At 43.5% G+C, this 15,478-nt stretch overlaps 1 pseudogene; it reads right to left on the bottom strand.

Annotated features, from left to right (window-relative positions):
* Nucleotides 1-1,025: 1,025 nt before the first annotated feature.
* On the bottom strand, nt 1,026-7,280 carry LOC126176559 (26S proteasome regulatory subunit 6A-B-like; annotated as a pseudogene).
* Between the last annotated feature and the right edge of the window lie 8,198 nt (nt 7,281-15,478).

A 15,478-nucleotide genomic window follows, 5' to 3' on the forward strand; every position in this document is an offset into this window, starting at 1 on the left:
ATAAGTAATGAGTCGCGTAGAAAACTAGGTTTTTCTTGAAACGGAGCCCAAATCACCCAAAGTATACGCATCAGTGTTTTGTGTTGAATACAGTTAGTGACTTGCAACAAATTGTAAACATAATTTAAAACTTTATCTAATCAAAAATGGTTCAAATGGCTCTGAGCACTATGCGACTTAACTTCTGAGGTCATCAGTCGCCTAGAACTTAGAACTAATTAAACCTAACTAACCTAAGGACATCACACACATCCATGCCCGAGGCAGGATTCGAACCTGCGACCGTAGCAGTAGCCCGGTTGCAGACTGTAGCGCCTAGAACCGCACGGCCACTTCGGCCGGCTTTTATCTAATCTTCTTCCAGTTTACAAGTTGAACGTCAATTATTTAACAATCACATTAATTCGTGGAGTCTGTCCCAAAGAACAGACACTACGCAGAATCCGCATCTGTGAAACATTATATATAACTTTAAGAGAGACGACTGCTGTCAGCTGCAGTGGGGCGCCACAGTCTGGAACCGCGCGACTGCTACGGTCGCAGGTTCGAATCCTGCCTCGGGCATGGATGTGTGTGATGTCCTTAGGTTAGTTAGGTTTAAGTAGTTCTAAGTTCTAGGGGACTGATGACCTCAGATGTTAAGTCCCATAGTGCTTAGACCCTTTTTTTTTTCAGTGGGGCATTAAACGGAAGCAGTGGCTACGAGTGAAAATGTATACCGAACCCGGGATATCCTGCTTACTTTCTTTATTTAAAAAAACCTAACGGTCAGTTCTTTAATACCAAAACTTTTTAGGAGAGAATATAACCAATTGTAGGAGAGATGATCACAGCAAAACAAGGAATTTCACTATAATATCAACACAATTTAGGCATCATATTTCTGAACATTTCTGAATGCATGTAGATGAATTAAAGTCAGATGCTACTGCCACAGTTCATACTACTACAGAATTACATAATTTATTTACCACAGTAAATTGTTCATAAAATAGTCGCTCAGATTAATGTGAAACACCAAACATTTATGCATGGTACTTAAGATTAGCTTTCTTCTTGGCTTGGGCTTCCAGTATAGCAACCGTGAAGTCTTCGTGAGTGACAGTCAGTGCATTCCTTCTCAATGCAATTATTCCAGCTTCAACACAAACCGCTTTGCAGTGTGCTCCGTTGATATCATCAGTGGAACGTGACAACTCCTCAAAATTTACATCTTCATTGGCATTCATCTTACGAGAATGTATCTGCATTATTCGAGCCCTGGCTTCTTCCTTTGGATGTTGAAATTCTATTTTCCTATCTGACCGACCAGATCGCAGAAGTACAGGATCCAAAATATCTACACGACTGGTAGCAGCAATAACTTTAATGTCTGCAGTAGAACTGAATCCATCAAGCTGGTTTTTTTTTTTTGTCATCAGTCTACTGACTGGTTTGATGCGGCCCTCCACGAATTCCTTTCCTGTGCTAACCTCTTCATCTCAGAGAAGCACTTGCAACCTACGTCCTCAATTATTTGCTTGACGTATTCCAATCTCTGTCTTCCTCTACAGTTTTTGCCCTCTACAGCTCCCTCTAGTACCATGGAAGTCATTCCCTCATGTCTTAGCAGATGTCCTATCATCCTGTCCCTTCTCCTTATCAGTGTTTTCCACATATTCCTTTCCTCTCCGATTCTGCGTGGAACCTCCTCATTCCTTACCTTACCAGTCCACCTAAGTTTCAATATTCGTCTATAACACCACATCTCAAATGCTTCGATTCTCTTCTGTTCCGGTTTTCCCCCAGCATAGTTCTTTGTAATTCTCTATCACCAGCATTTTATGAATAAAATCTTTTTGTGTCAATAGCATCCAATCCGAGCCGTGGCGGCTCATATCGATAGTGACACTCTGGTGGTTATCTTTCCCGCCACGGTCAGGGCGGTAAGCAGCGCCCTTCGTCGGGTTGACGCAGCGAGTGTGGGACCGGACCTATCGTATGGAGATATACAAGTTGGCTCTGAACGGAAGGCGCCGTTGCAAGCAGCGGATGGCGGGCGTCCTGTAATTTGTGTGAAGGAGTAACGATTTTTGCATCGGATGTCCCAGTGGTTCCCGACAGTTGCGGTGGCTGCTTTCGGAGAAGAGAATTGGTAAGAGCTTGTCTCTACGCTCTTTTCCGTACGGTGTTGCTGCCTGCCGTTATAAACGGGTCAAAATCAGGCGCTTGTAATGACTATACGGGAACTGGTGATGTAAAATTACATTTGTGATTAAGTCTCACTTGTACTGTGACAATTTAGAGGCGAAATCTGTGGTGGTTTCGTTAGATCTGGTTCTTTTCTGTGCAACTAAGGGAGTCAGTTATTTGGGGTAACTGAGGGAGCACCATTATGTTGGTCTAAGTGGTACGTTCTCCACGTCTATGGCTTTGCGAATCGAATTCGTGGGGGAGTACACGTGTAAGTAATTTGCTATTGTATTGATGGTTACGTTGTAAAGACTGTTCTCTGGTGTGTTAAATCACCGCTGATTTGTAGCCAATCTAAGCAGAAGTTACCGTTGCTACTTGCTTATGTGCTACTGTCCTTATGATTGGCGTTGTTTGTCTTTTGATTGTGGGTGTGCTCACGTTTAAAAAAAATTACGGCTACTATTCATAAGGATTGTCTTGCAAGGAAATTGCTTAAGCTTTTATCATATGCTGGTCTGTTTGCCTATCACATGGGCTTTCTATGCAGTAACTGAAGGAATGTGTATGGTGGTTCAAGATTGTAGGCTGACTAGTATTTGAATTGGTGTTGAGGTTAAGGGCGAGATCAGCATCCCGCAAACCTGCACGCTGCGCGTGGTTAAATGTTCCGCTATTGGGGAGCCGGCTCTCTGTTCTTGGATTTTGTAGGGATACTTGATGAGTGCATCGCTGTAGTTCTTCGCGTGCTAAATTGCAGGGTGTCGGTGTCGTCCTAGAGCTAGACTTGTGATGTATGTTATGTTGAAAGGCAATTAACAGTACAAAACTTAAGAGAGTTTTTAGTTTGTTTTAGGTCTATACATGGAATAATGTTCATATTTTGTCGATTGCGGCAATAACTTCCTGTGTGGGGAGATCCTCTGAGGGACTTGTATTATACTGTTGCAGTGCAGTCCATCTGAAACGTGCTGCTTAAAACTGCAGTGCTCAGATGCTATATATTACTGTTTAATCTTAAATGTCCTGGATATAATATGGTAGTTGAGGATTATGAGGATTATGTAATTAATTTTGATCGCTGGTTCCTTAAAGGGAGTATTTCGTTTTAAAATATGTGCTCGGTCAGAGCCTATTTAAATATTATTTTAACTCATCATTAAAATCTTCTACTCTTGCTTTCTTAAAAGGCTTTCAGTTAAATGATTGCTATTTGCCTGTTTAAATGTTTGAGCGACTTAAAGGAAAAGAATATTATTTTCTAATTTGTACTGATTGTTCCTTTTGGGTAATACCAGACTTATGTGTTCAATAAATAAGTGTCTAGTCTCAATGGTTCTATTGCTAGCCTACCCCTTCCACTCCACAGCCTATTGAGCTGCTTTGTGTCGAAATTGTGTTCAGAACACCCCTCTGACCTGACACATCACAGTCCATCAATAACTATTATTGCTGATGCCTTCTCTTTCGAAAGGGCAAATATATCACGTACAAGTTTAGCGCCAATGAACATCTGTACGAGCTGTGGTCTAGCAAGTTTCAAGAAAGCGGATTTTGTGTGCGCAGCACAAGCTCCTGCCAACAGCGTCTTACCTGTTTCGGGTGGACCATATAACAGAACACCTTTTGGAGGGTGTATCGCAAGTTTCTCAAACCTTTCCTTGTGCGTCATTGGCAGTGCCACTACTTCAGTTAACTCTTGAATCTGTTTGTCAAGTCCTCCTGCATCAGAATACTGTTCTGTAAGTCTTTCATCAATTTCCATTGCTTTAACTCTGGCGTCATATTCTGCAGGCAGTGTCACAAGAATTAGGTACAAGTCCTTATTTACACCAACCAGGTCCCCTGGTTTCAGACGTTCTGCATCAACAAGTTCAATAACAGGTAGGAAATACTGTAGGTCTGTCTTGTTGATGATTTTATTACAGCACATTTTCCTTTCCTCTGTGAATCAAGGTCAACAGCTGCCCCATATTCTTCCCCCAGATCCAGAGGATCAACATCTGTCGGCTCAATAACATTTGATACAAGGTAGGGAAGTGTCTTGTTAACTTTTATTTTCTCAGTATTTTCTTTAATTTTTCCACCTTGTGCTTGAAGTTCATGAGATATCCTCATCACTTCACTCTCCATTATTTTTCTTCATTATTCAAAAACCTCGTCCCACTGACTTCATTTGTTGACATTCGGAGGACCTCCTCCCTAAAGCCTACCTACAACTGTGAACACAAAACATGCACTTACATACAGATGACACTTGTTGTCCTGTAACTGACACCGAAATTAAGCCGAGAAGTATGAAATAACAAGATACTTTTCCTTAACCTATAATTACAGTGGTTTACTAGACAGGCGCGGTAACCACTGCGCCAGCCGGGACACGGTATTAGCGCAACTGCACGGACTATCTAGGAGCTCGTACGGACGATCAACACCCCCACCGCGCGCCGCATATCCGCAGTCTCTGTCCATTATACTCGCCTTCGCTACTCAGAGATTCCCACAGGAAATCGGACACATTCGTGACTTCACACCGAAGACAGGATCCATTGCCCTGCGAGTTATATTAGACTGCGTAGAGTCCGACCGAAAGAACACCCCACGAAGTTTCGCAGCTGCGGATTCTGCGGGGTGACGGACCACTCGCTGGACAATGGATACCTTCATCAGGGTGAATGCACAAATATGATCTCCCTCTTCTGGTAATATCTGAGAAGTGAGCAGGAGTGTAGTGGACAGGGAATGGGGATATGCAGCTCTCGGTGGGAGTGTAGATCGACCGTAAGGCGTGGCGATATAGTGCGTGCAGTTGCGCCAACAATGTGTCCTCGCTGGCGCAGTGTTTGCTGTAACTGCCTACTATGCAGGAGGTCCCGGATTCGAATCCCGGTCCGATATAGACTACTGGCCATTAAAATTGCTACACCACGAAGATGACGTGCTACAGACGCGAAATTTAACCGAAAAGAAGAAGATGCTGTGATATGCAAATGATTAGCTTTTTAGAGCATTCACACAAGGTTGGCACCGGTGGCGACACCTACAACGTGCTGACATGAGGAAAGCTTCCAACACGATTTCTCATACACAAACAGCAGTTGACCAGCGTTGCCTGGTGAAACGTTGTTGTGATGCCTCGTGTAAGGAGAAGAAATGCGTACCATCACGTTTCCGACTTTGAGAAAGGTCGGATTGTAGCCTATCGCGACTGCGGTTTATCGTATGGCGACATTGCTGCTCGCGTCGGTCGAGATCCAATGACTGTTAGCAGAATATGGAATCGGTGGATTCAGAAGGGTAATACGGAACGCCGTGCTGGATCACAATGGCCTCGTATCACTAGAAGTCGAGATAACAGGCATCTTATCCGCATGGCTGTAGCGGATCGTGCAGCCACTTCTCGATCCCTGAGTCAACAGATGGGGACGTTTGCAAGACAACAACCATCTGCACGAACAGTTCGACAACGTTTGCAGCAGCATGGACTATCAGCTCGGAGACAATGGCTGCGGTTACCCTTGACGCTGCATCACAGACAGGAGCGCCTGCGATGGTGTACTCAACGACGAACCTGGGTGCACGACTGTCAAAACGTCATTTTTTCGGAAGAATCCAGGTTCTGTTTACGGCATCATGATGGTCGCATCCGTGTTTGGCGACATCGCGGTGAACGCACATTGGAAGCGTGTATTCGTCATCGCCATACTGGCGTATCACCCGGCGTGATGGTATGGGGTGCCATTGGTTACACATCTCGGTCACGTCTTGTTCGCACTGACGGCACTTTGAACAGTGGACGTTACATTTCAGATGTGTTACGACCCGTGACTCTACCCTTCATTCGATCCCTGCGAAACCCTTCATTTCAGCAGGATAATGCACGACAGCATGTTTCAGGTCCTGTACAGGCCTTTCTGGATACAGAAAATGTTCGACTGCTGCCCTGGCCAGCACATTCTCCACTTCTCTCAGCAAATGAAAACGTCTGGTCAATGTTGGCCGAGCAAATGGCTAGTCACAATACGCCACCCACTACTGTACCTGTACAGGCCATCCAAGCTCTGTTTGACTCAATGCCCAGGCCATTATTACGGCCAGTGGTGGTTGTTCTGGGTACAGATTTCTCAGGATCTATGCACTCAAATTGTGTGAAAATTTAATCACACATCAGTTTTAGTATAATATATTTGTCCAATGAATACCCGTTTACCATCTGCATTTCTTCTAGGTGTATCAATTTTAATGGCCAGTAGTGTACATTTTCGCTCATCGCCGTTGATTCCGCTTAATATCCCACTGCAGCTGATTGTAGTGATCCCCCTTCAATTTACATGTAATTATTTAACATATTAAGTAATTTGTAATGTAATCAGACGTTTGATACCGTTTTGCACACTGGGGAACCATTCTTCGGGCTTGGTGGATTTAAACGTCCAAAACTAGATGCACTGTGGTCTTTTAAACCAGTTTTACGTGTTCTGCGATCATTAAATATTGAACTGTAAATTGGATGTCACTGTATCAAAGATAAATCACGCCGCGGCGACAGAGATGGGTGTTAAAATAACAAGGAAAGAGTGAACGAAACTGAGCGTGCTCCATTGTTAATCATGCCCTTCGAAACCTGTCGTTCTCGACAGTTCCAAATTTCGCCGGCAGTTCCCACGGAGGGGATCCATTAAGTGCCGCTCCTATTACAACCCAACGTCGGCGCGCGGCGAGTGGTACATTTCGTCAACTACTCGCAACTTGGTCTCCCCGGCGCCAGTGTTCACCGAATATTGCAGTCGGCGCAGCGCCGCCCATCCGACGAACACACGGCGCAACGGAACGCGCTCCCGGAGATAAGGGAGCGGATGTTTGCAGGAAATTTATGGAGCGGAGCATTATTCGCCAAGTTATGGAACGAGGTATTACGCACGAATTTACGACCTCTCGTATTACGCTGTAATTTATGACCCGAGGTTGAGTGATTCTACCCTTTCTCAGGAGCAGACGAACAGAAGGAAGCGCGGGCCGCAGATTTATGCTTCTATAGCTGCGTTGTTAATGCATTTCAACAAGCGGACTTTGTGTAAGCTAGAGGTTGCATCACTTGCCTGCCCCATCCGAGGCTATAGTGTCGTAACCGTGACAAAGAGGAAAGAGCGCTCTCTGAAGCAGTTGCTCTGATTTAATTAACGGAGAAACGTCAGTGTGGTTTTAGTCACTCCCGTCTCGTATCGCACGAGCAAGGTTAATGAAAAATCTAGTCCAGAATGCAAAGTGGTTCTGTTAACACTGAAACGCCCTTAAAACTAACACTGTTAAAAAAGTATTGGCGCCCGGGGTAACTTTTTTACGCTCTGGCCGCTCTCCAAAAAATGCGATACACGCTGGGAAGAAGCTTAGAGGAAGAGCAGAGTGCAGAGAAGAGAAAAAAAATTTCCCACCAAATATTTCAATGAATCCCACCACAGAATTGATCTTACATTACACAGTGAAATAAAAGCAACAGAAACCAAAAATTAAGAAAATATTTAGATTTTTTTTAGATTTAGATTTATTCTGATTTTTTGGACAAACCAGCAAGTCCATCGACTTCTCAACTATGAATCTCAGATTCAGAACTATTCCTCATCATTAACCCCATTACTTTGTTACAGATCACCAGCCGCGTTACCTGTGTCAACACTTTCTACCGTTTGAATTTTTATTTATTTATACCTCAAGTTCCGTAGGACCAAATTGAGGAGCAAATCTCCAAGGTCATGGAACGTGTCAGTACATGAAATTGAAACATAAAAGTAATAACAGATAAAAATGAAATGTTTATCAACCCGAAAAAAGTCAATCCACAAGTTTAAGTAAACGCGATCAACAATATCACAAGAATCAGCTTACTATTTCAAGGAACTCCTTGAAAGAATAGAAGAGTGACCCATGAGGGTACTCTTCAGTTTCGATTTGAAAGCGCATGGACTACTGCTAAGATTTTTGAATTCGAGTGGTAGCTTATTGAAAATTGATGCAGCAGTATACCGCACACCTTTCTGTACAAGATTTAAGGAAGTCAGATCCAAATGCGGGTTTGATTTCTAGCGAGTATTAACTAAGTGAAAGCTGCTTATTCTGGGGAACAAGCTAATATTGTTAAGAAGAAAGGACATTAAGGAATATATATATATCGAGACGCCAATGTCAAAACACCCAGACCTGTGAACAGGGGTCGACAGGAGGTTCGTGAAATTACACTACTTACTGCCCGAACCGCCCGTTTCTGAGCGAAAAACATCCTTTTGGAATGGGAAGAGTTACCCCAGAATAAAATACCGGACGACATAAGCGAATGAAAATAAGAAAAGTTGACTAGATTTCGTGTCGAACGATCACTCACTTCAAAAAGCGTTCGAATAGTAAAAATGGCAGCATTAAGTCTTTGAACAAGATCCTGATCGTGGGCTTTCCATGACAGTTAACTATCTATCTGAACACCTAGAAATTTGAACTGTTCATTTTCACTAATCATATGCCCATTCTGTGAAATTAAAACGCCAGGTTTTGTTGAATTGTGTGTTAGAAACTGTAAAAACTGAGTCTTACCGTGATTCAGCGTTAGTTGAGTTTCTACAAGCCATGAACTTAGGTCATGAACTGCACTATTTGAAACCGAGCCAATACTGCACACACCTTCCTTTACTACCAAGCAAGTGTCTTCAGCAAACAGAAATATTTTAGAGTGATCCGTAATACTAGAGGGCGTATCATTTATAAAAATAAGGAACAGAAGTGGCCCCAACACTGATCCCTGGGGCACCCCCCACTTGACTGTACCCCACTCAGACCCCACATCACAGCCATTCTCAACATTGTGAATAATGACCTTTTGCTGTCTGCTGAAGTAAAAGGTGAACCAATTTTGAGCTACTCCTCGCATTCCGTAATGGTCCAACTTCTGGAGCAATTTATTGTGATCAACACCATCAAATGCCTTAGTTAAATCAAGAAAATATGCCTAGCTTTGGCAACCTATAATTTAATCCATCCAGTACCTAACAGAGAAGATAGGCTTTTAGCATTTTCAGTTGTTAAACGACTTCTAAAGGTTACGGAATGTTCATTTTGCTAGAATAATACTTCTGTTGGCAGACTTCCTGGCGGTTTAATACTGTGTACCAGACGGGCAATCGAATCCAAAACATTGCCTCTCACAGACGCAACAGAGTTCCAGCATATGTCCTCCCTACTTAAACTCTTTTAGAATATTTAAATGAAATATTTGTGCCTTGAACAAGAATCAGGTAGTTGCAATTACAGTGCAGCTACTCGCAGAGGTCCAGAGTGGGCCGTAATTATCGTATGGCAGCGAAACTTGGTAAATATTCTAATGCGTTAATGAGTAACCGATGTACACTGGAAAAAAGTAGTTCCAGTTTTGGCTACCAGGTGCAAGTCTGGTGCTTTAAATGTAAGAAAGATGTGTAGATATGTTTCCGGATGTAATGGATTATGAATGGGAGATTGGCAGAAAAAGTCAAACAAGTGAGAAAGGCATAATGTTGACTTTATTATCACCGCTCACATAATTGTTCAATATGAGCACCGAGGACATCGACGAGATACTGTCCAGCACCAGATTTGCACCTTGCGGCCAAACTGGAACTTTATTTTTAACGTAAATCGGTTCCGCGTTAGCATATCTACCAAGCTTCGATTACAGATAGTCGTTCGCGAATTAACGGGTCCAAAGGAACGGTTCGCCAAGATGAACGGAAGGAGAGAGGATCCAGTTCTAAAGAACGGTCTTTCATAGTTCACTTCGGTCGCGGCTTTCTTCTTATAGTTCCCAGGAACGGGAAACGGTCGGTCTCGTTCCCCCAACGGCACATCGGACGGTCTCGTTCCCCCAACGGCACATCGGTCGGTCTCGTTCCAGTCTCGGTCCCGTTCCCGTCTGTCTCGGTCTCGGTCTCCTTCGGCCGGACTCGTCGTTCTTCGCGTGGCCACTCGTCTCAGTTCCACTGCCGACTGTTCCTAGGTAGTTCAGTATCGAGTTGTTCGTTTCGTTCGCTGCGCATGCCCATTCTAGATCAGTTTCAAACCTTTTTTGAACTCTGGAATTTGGTTCTTTTTATATTCTCTTCAGCGTTCACGGCCGATCATTAAAATGTATTTTATAATTAATTTACATAAAAATTACGTGGTATGTAATACATACATATTTTCAGGTAACAAAAGGGCGTATCAGCTTGCTTACTTATGAAAAGGCAAGTTTTTTGTTATTACATATACAAAGGCACGGCGCTCAGGAGTGGCAATTTTCCGCCTTTTTTTGATCCAAAGTAAAACAGCACGTTCATTGTTATGGAAGACAGACCGACTTACAACCGAATGAAGCCCGCGCTCCATAATGTGTCTGGCGTCACATTTTGTAAAGAGAATACGATAACACGGAAAATCGGCCCCGAGCACTAGACTGCTCATTGTCGCCACCGGTCGTCATCTATTGTTTCGAAGCTGTTGTTTGCATCAGCTTATTTGTTGTTTCTTTATTACATGTTTATCTATTTTGTTCATAGCGGGCAACAAATCGTGTGTAATTGGCGAGCAGTCTGTACTCGGGCAGGGATTTCGTGCGCCACCTTATATTATTTCACTGCGATCAGCCACAAAACGCTACAGTTGGCTAAACGAGAGGTTTTGCAGAGTCATGAAAATTACTTCTACAAGTCTGTGAGAATTCTGTAATGAATAAAAACTCTATACTCCAGAGGGAAGGCAAGTGCCCCCTCTCGGCGCATTCCACCTTCAGTCACCTATGCCGCTTACTTTCAGTTTTTCGTAAGAACCACATATAACATGCACAAATGAACGGTGAACGAGTAAAAATGAACGGTTCCCAAAAAAGAGCGTTCACCAGTGAACTATTTCCCACAGATGACCGAGTTTGTCCATCTCTGTTTTCGATGCCACATGATAGTTACGTATATCTCCATGAGTAGCTCCACTTTAATTATAACCACACGGTATTAAGATCTTTGAGCGAGAGTAAACGGAAAAGAGAAGCATTCTTCATTCCGGTCGACAGTGAATGCGAGTGCATAACGTGGGTAGTATGCTGAAAAGCAAAATTGTTTTTTGGACTCAGACGAACGTAAGGGACCGCTAAGGTCGCACGTTTGAAGCCTGCCTCTGGCATGGATGTGTGTGATGTCCTTAGGTTAGTTAGGTTTAACTAGTTATAAGTACCCGTGGTCTAGGGGTAGCGTCTTTGATTCATAATCAAAACGTCTCCGGTCTCGGGTTCGATCCCCGCCACTGCCTAAATTTTGATAAATAATCAGCATTGGCGGCCGAAGACTTCCGGCATAAGATGTCAGCCTCATTCTGCCAACGGCCTTGTCAAAGAGGGCGGAGGAGCGGATAGAGGTTCAGGCCACTCTCTTGTCCTAGGGGTGGAAAATTGCCCCTAAAGGCGGAAGAATCAGCAATGATCAACGACATGAGGATGCAGAAGCAATGGAAACCACTGCATTAAAGACACGTAACGTGTATCCACAGGACATGTGGCCTGTATTTGAAGAAGTGTCATGATGATCTCTCCATTGGCAAAAGATTCCGGAATAGTCCACCATTCGGATCTCCGGGAGCGGACTGCCAAGGGGGAGGTTACCATGAGAAAAAGATTGAATAATCAATGAAAGGATAACGTTCTACGAGTCGGGGCGTGGAATGTCAGAAGCTTGAACGTGGTAGGGAAACTAGAAAATCTGAAAAGGGAAATACAAAGGCTCAATCTAGATATAGTAGGGGTCAGTGAAGTGAAGTGGAAGGAAGACAAGGATTTCTGGTCAGATGAGTATCGGGTAATGTCAACAGCAGCAGAAAATGGTATAACAGGTGTAAGATTCGTTATGAATAGGGAGGTAGGGTAGAGGGTGCGTTACTGTGAACAGTTCAGTTACCGGGTTTTCCTAATCAGAATCGACAGCAGACCAACACCGACAACGATAGTTCAGGTATACATGCCGACGTCGCAAGCTGAAGATGAACAGATAGAGAAAGTGTATGAGGATATTGAAAGGGTAATGCAGTATGTAAAGGGGGACGAAAATCTAATAGTCATGTGCGACTGGAATGCAGTTGTAGAAGACAAGGTTACAGGAGAATATGGGCTTGGGACAAGGAGTGAAAGAGGAGAAAGACTAATTGAGTTCTGTAACAAGTTTCAGCTAGTAATAACGAATACCCTGTTCAAGAATCACAAGAGGAGGAGGTATACTTGGAAAAGGCCGGGAGATACGGGAAGATTTCAATTAGATTACATCATGGTCAGACAGAGATTCCGAAATCAGATACTGGATTGTAAAGCGTACCCAGGAGCAGATATAGCCTCAGATCACAATATAGTAGTGATGAAGAGTAGGCTGAAGCTCAAGGCATTAGTCAGGAAGAATCAATACGCAAAGAAGTGGGATACAGAAGGTAATGAGAAGTAGTAGAAATGAGAACAGCGAGTAACTTAACATCAGGATTGATGGTCACGAAGTCAATGAAGTTAAGGAATTCTGCTACCTAGGCAGTAAAATAACCAATGACGGACGGAGCAAGGAGGACATCAAAAGCAGACTCGCTATGGCAAAAAAGGAATTTCTGGCCAAGAGAAGTCTACTAATATCAAATACCGGCCTTAATTTGAGGAAGAAATTTCTGAGGATGTACGTCTGGGGCACAGCATTGTATGGTAGTGAAACATGGACTGTGGGAAAACCGGAACAGAAGAGAATCGAAGCATTTGAGATGTGGTGCTATAGACAAATGTTGAAAATTAGGTGGACTGATAAGGTAAGGAATGAGGAGGTTCTACGCAGAATCGGAGAGGAAAGGAATATGTGGAAAATACTGATAAGGAGAAGGGACAGGATGATAGGACATCTGCTAAGACATGAGGGAATGACTTCCATGGTACTAGAGGGAGCTGTAGAGGGCAAAAACTGTAGAGGAAGACAGAGATTGGAATATGTCAAGCAAATAATTGAGGACGTAGGTTGCAAGTGCTACTCTGAGATGAAGAGGTTAGCACAAGATTCGTGGCGGGCCACATCAAACCAGTCAGCAGACTGATGACCAAAAAAAAAAAAAAAAAAAAAAAAAAAATTCTAAGTTCTAGGGGACTACTGACCTCAGAAGTTTAGTCCCATAGTGCTCAGAGCCATGTGAACCAACCACGACCGTAAGGAGAATATTGGTTAACAGAAGGGAGGGTTAGCTGAGGATGCTACTTTCAAACCGTTTCTTAAATATATATACACCGAGAATGATGGTAGTTAAAGGGTGTTTAATAAGCTGCTGATGAAACAACTTTAACAAGCACTAACTGAACTGTGGACAAGATAGCTAAAAGACATTATTCTTACCGAAATATTGCGAAGAATCAATTCAGCTTTATAGTGAATAATAAATCTGAACCATCGGTTGTTAATATTTTGTATGTAGAGGTTTATAAATTCACAATGGTCGTACGTGAGTAAAACTGAGCAAAGTTTAACTGCCATACGCGTTTGGCTTCATTACGGGAATTATTATGATTGTGAACCCTGTGATATTATCGGCGGTAGACTTTGGAACCCATGATTTCATGCTGTGTAGAGTCGTTCGCTGATATTTCTGGTTACTAATTCCTATCCCGAATTTATTCCTCAAGATACTCTGGCAATTACTTCACCTTGAAATCTTCTGTTATAAACGCTTTTCATATTATGTATCTGTATGCGACTCGTAAATATCTCACGTGACTCAAAGACCCTACAGTCCGTGTTTTTGTCTGCTAGAAAGGTCTTGAGTAGCTCGGTGGGTAGTGAACAGTCAGTATATACGAGGTGCATTCAAGTTCTAAGGCCTCCGATTTTTTTTCTCCGGACTGGAAAGAGATAGAAACATGCGCATTGTTTTAAAATGAGGCCGCGTTCATTGTCAATACGTCCCAGAGATGGCAGCACCGTACGGCAGATGGAATTATACTGCCAGCGGCGAGAATGAGAACTGTTTTTAATACTTAAAATGACGACGTTTTCCTTACTTGAACAGCGTGCAATCATTCGTTTTCTGAATTTGCGTGGTGTGAAACCAATTGAAATTCATCGACAGTTGAAGGAGACATGTGGTGATGGAGTTATGGATGTGTCGAAAGTGCGTTCGTGGGTGCGACAGTTTAATGAAGGCAGAACATCATGTGACAACAAACCAAAACAACCTCGCGCTCGCACAAGGCGGTCTGACGACATGATCGAGAAAGTAGAGAGATCGCCTCGAGAGTTGGCTTTTCTGTGGGTTCTGTGCACATAATCCTGCATGACGACCTGAAAATGCGAAAAGTGTCATCCAGGTGGGTGCCACGAATGCTGACGGACGACCACACGGCTGCCGGTGTGGCATGTTGCCAAGCAATGTTGACGTGCAACGACAGCATGAATGGGACTTTCTTTTCGTCGGTTGTGACAATGGATGAGACGTGGATGCCATTTTTCAATCCAGAAACAAAGCGCCAGTCAGCTCAATGGAAGCACACAGATTCACCGCCACCAAAAAAATTTCGGGAAACCGCCAGTGCTGAAAAAATGATGGTGTCCATGTTCTCGGACAGCGAGGGCGTAATCCTTACCCATTGCGTTCCAAAGGGCACTACGGTGACAGGTGCATCCTACGAAAATGTTTCAAAGGACAAATTCCTTCCTGCACTGCAACAAAAACGTCCGGGAAGGGCTGCGCGTGTGCTGTTTCACCAAGACAACGCACCCACACATCGAGCTAACGTTACGCAACAGTTTCTTCGTGATTACAACTTTTAAGTGATTCCTCATGCTCCCTACTCACCTGACCTGGCTTCTAGTGACTTTTGGCTTTTTCCAACAATGAAAGACACTCTCCGTGGCCGCACATTCACCAGCCGTGCTGCTATTGCCTCAGCGATTTTCCAGTTGTCAAAACAGACTCCTAAAGAAGCCTTCGCCGCTGCCATGGAATCATGGCGTCAGCGTTGTGAAAAATGTGTACGTCTGCAGGGCAATTACGTTGAGAAATAACGCCAGTTTCATCGATTTCGGGTGAGTAGTTAATTAGAAAAAAAATCGGAGGCCTTAGAACTTGAATGCACCTAGTAGTTTGAATGTAGAGTCATGCCAGCCAATCACGTTGCTTAGGGCGGTTTCTATTTGGCCAGGGCCATGTGGAAAGAGGTACACACTCGTCTTAGTCGTGCCTGAAGTTGTTAACATAGCAAGCCTGCTGGTGACTTGTAGAGTTCAGACATTTGTCTTGCTAGTTATTG

Source organism: Schistocerca cancellata, chromosome 3, assembly GCF_023864275.1.
Source record: "Schistocerca cancellata isolate TAMUIC-IGC-003103 chromosome 3, iqSchCanc2.1, whole genome shotgun sequence".
Taxonomy (NCBI): Eukaryota; Metazoa; Arthropoda; class Insecta; order Orthoptera; family Acrididae; genus Schistocerca; species Schistocerca cancellata.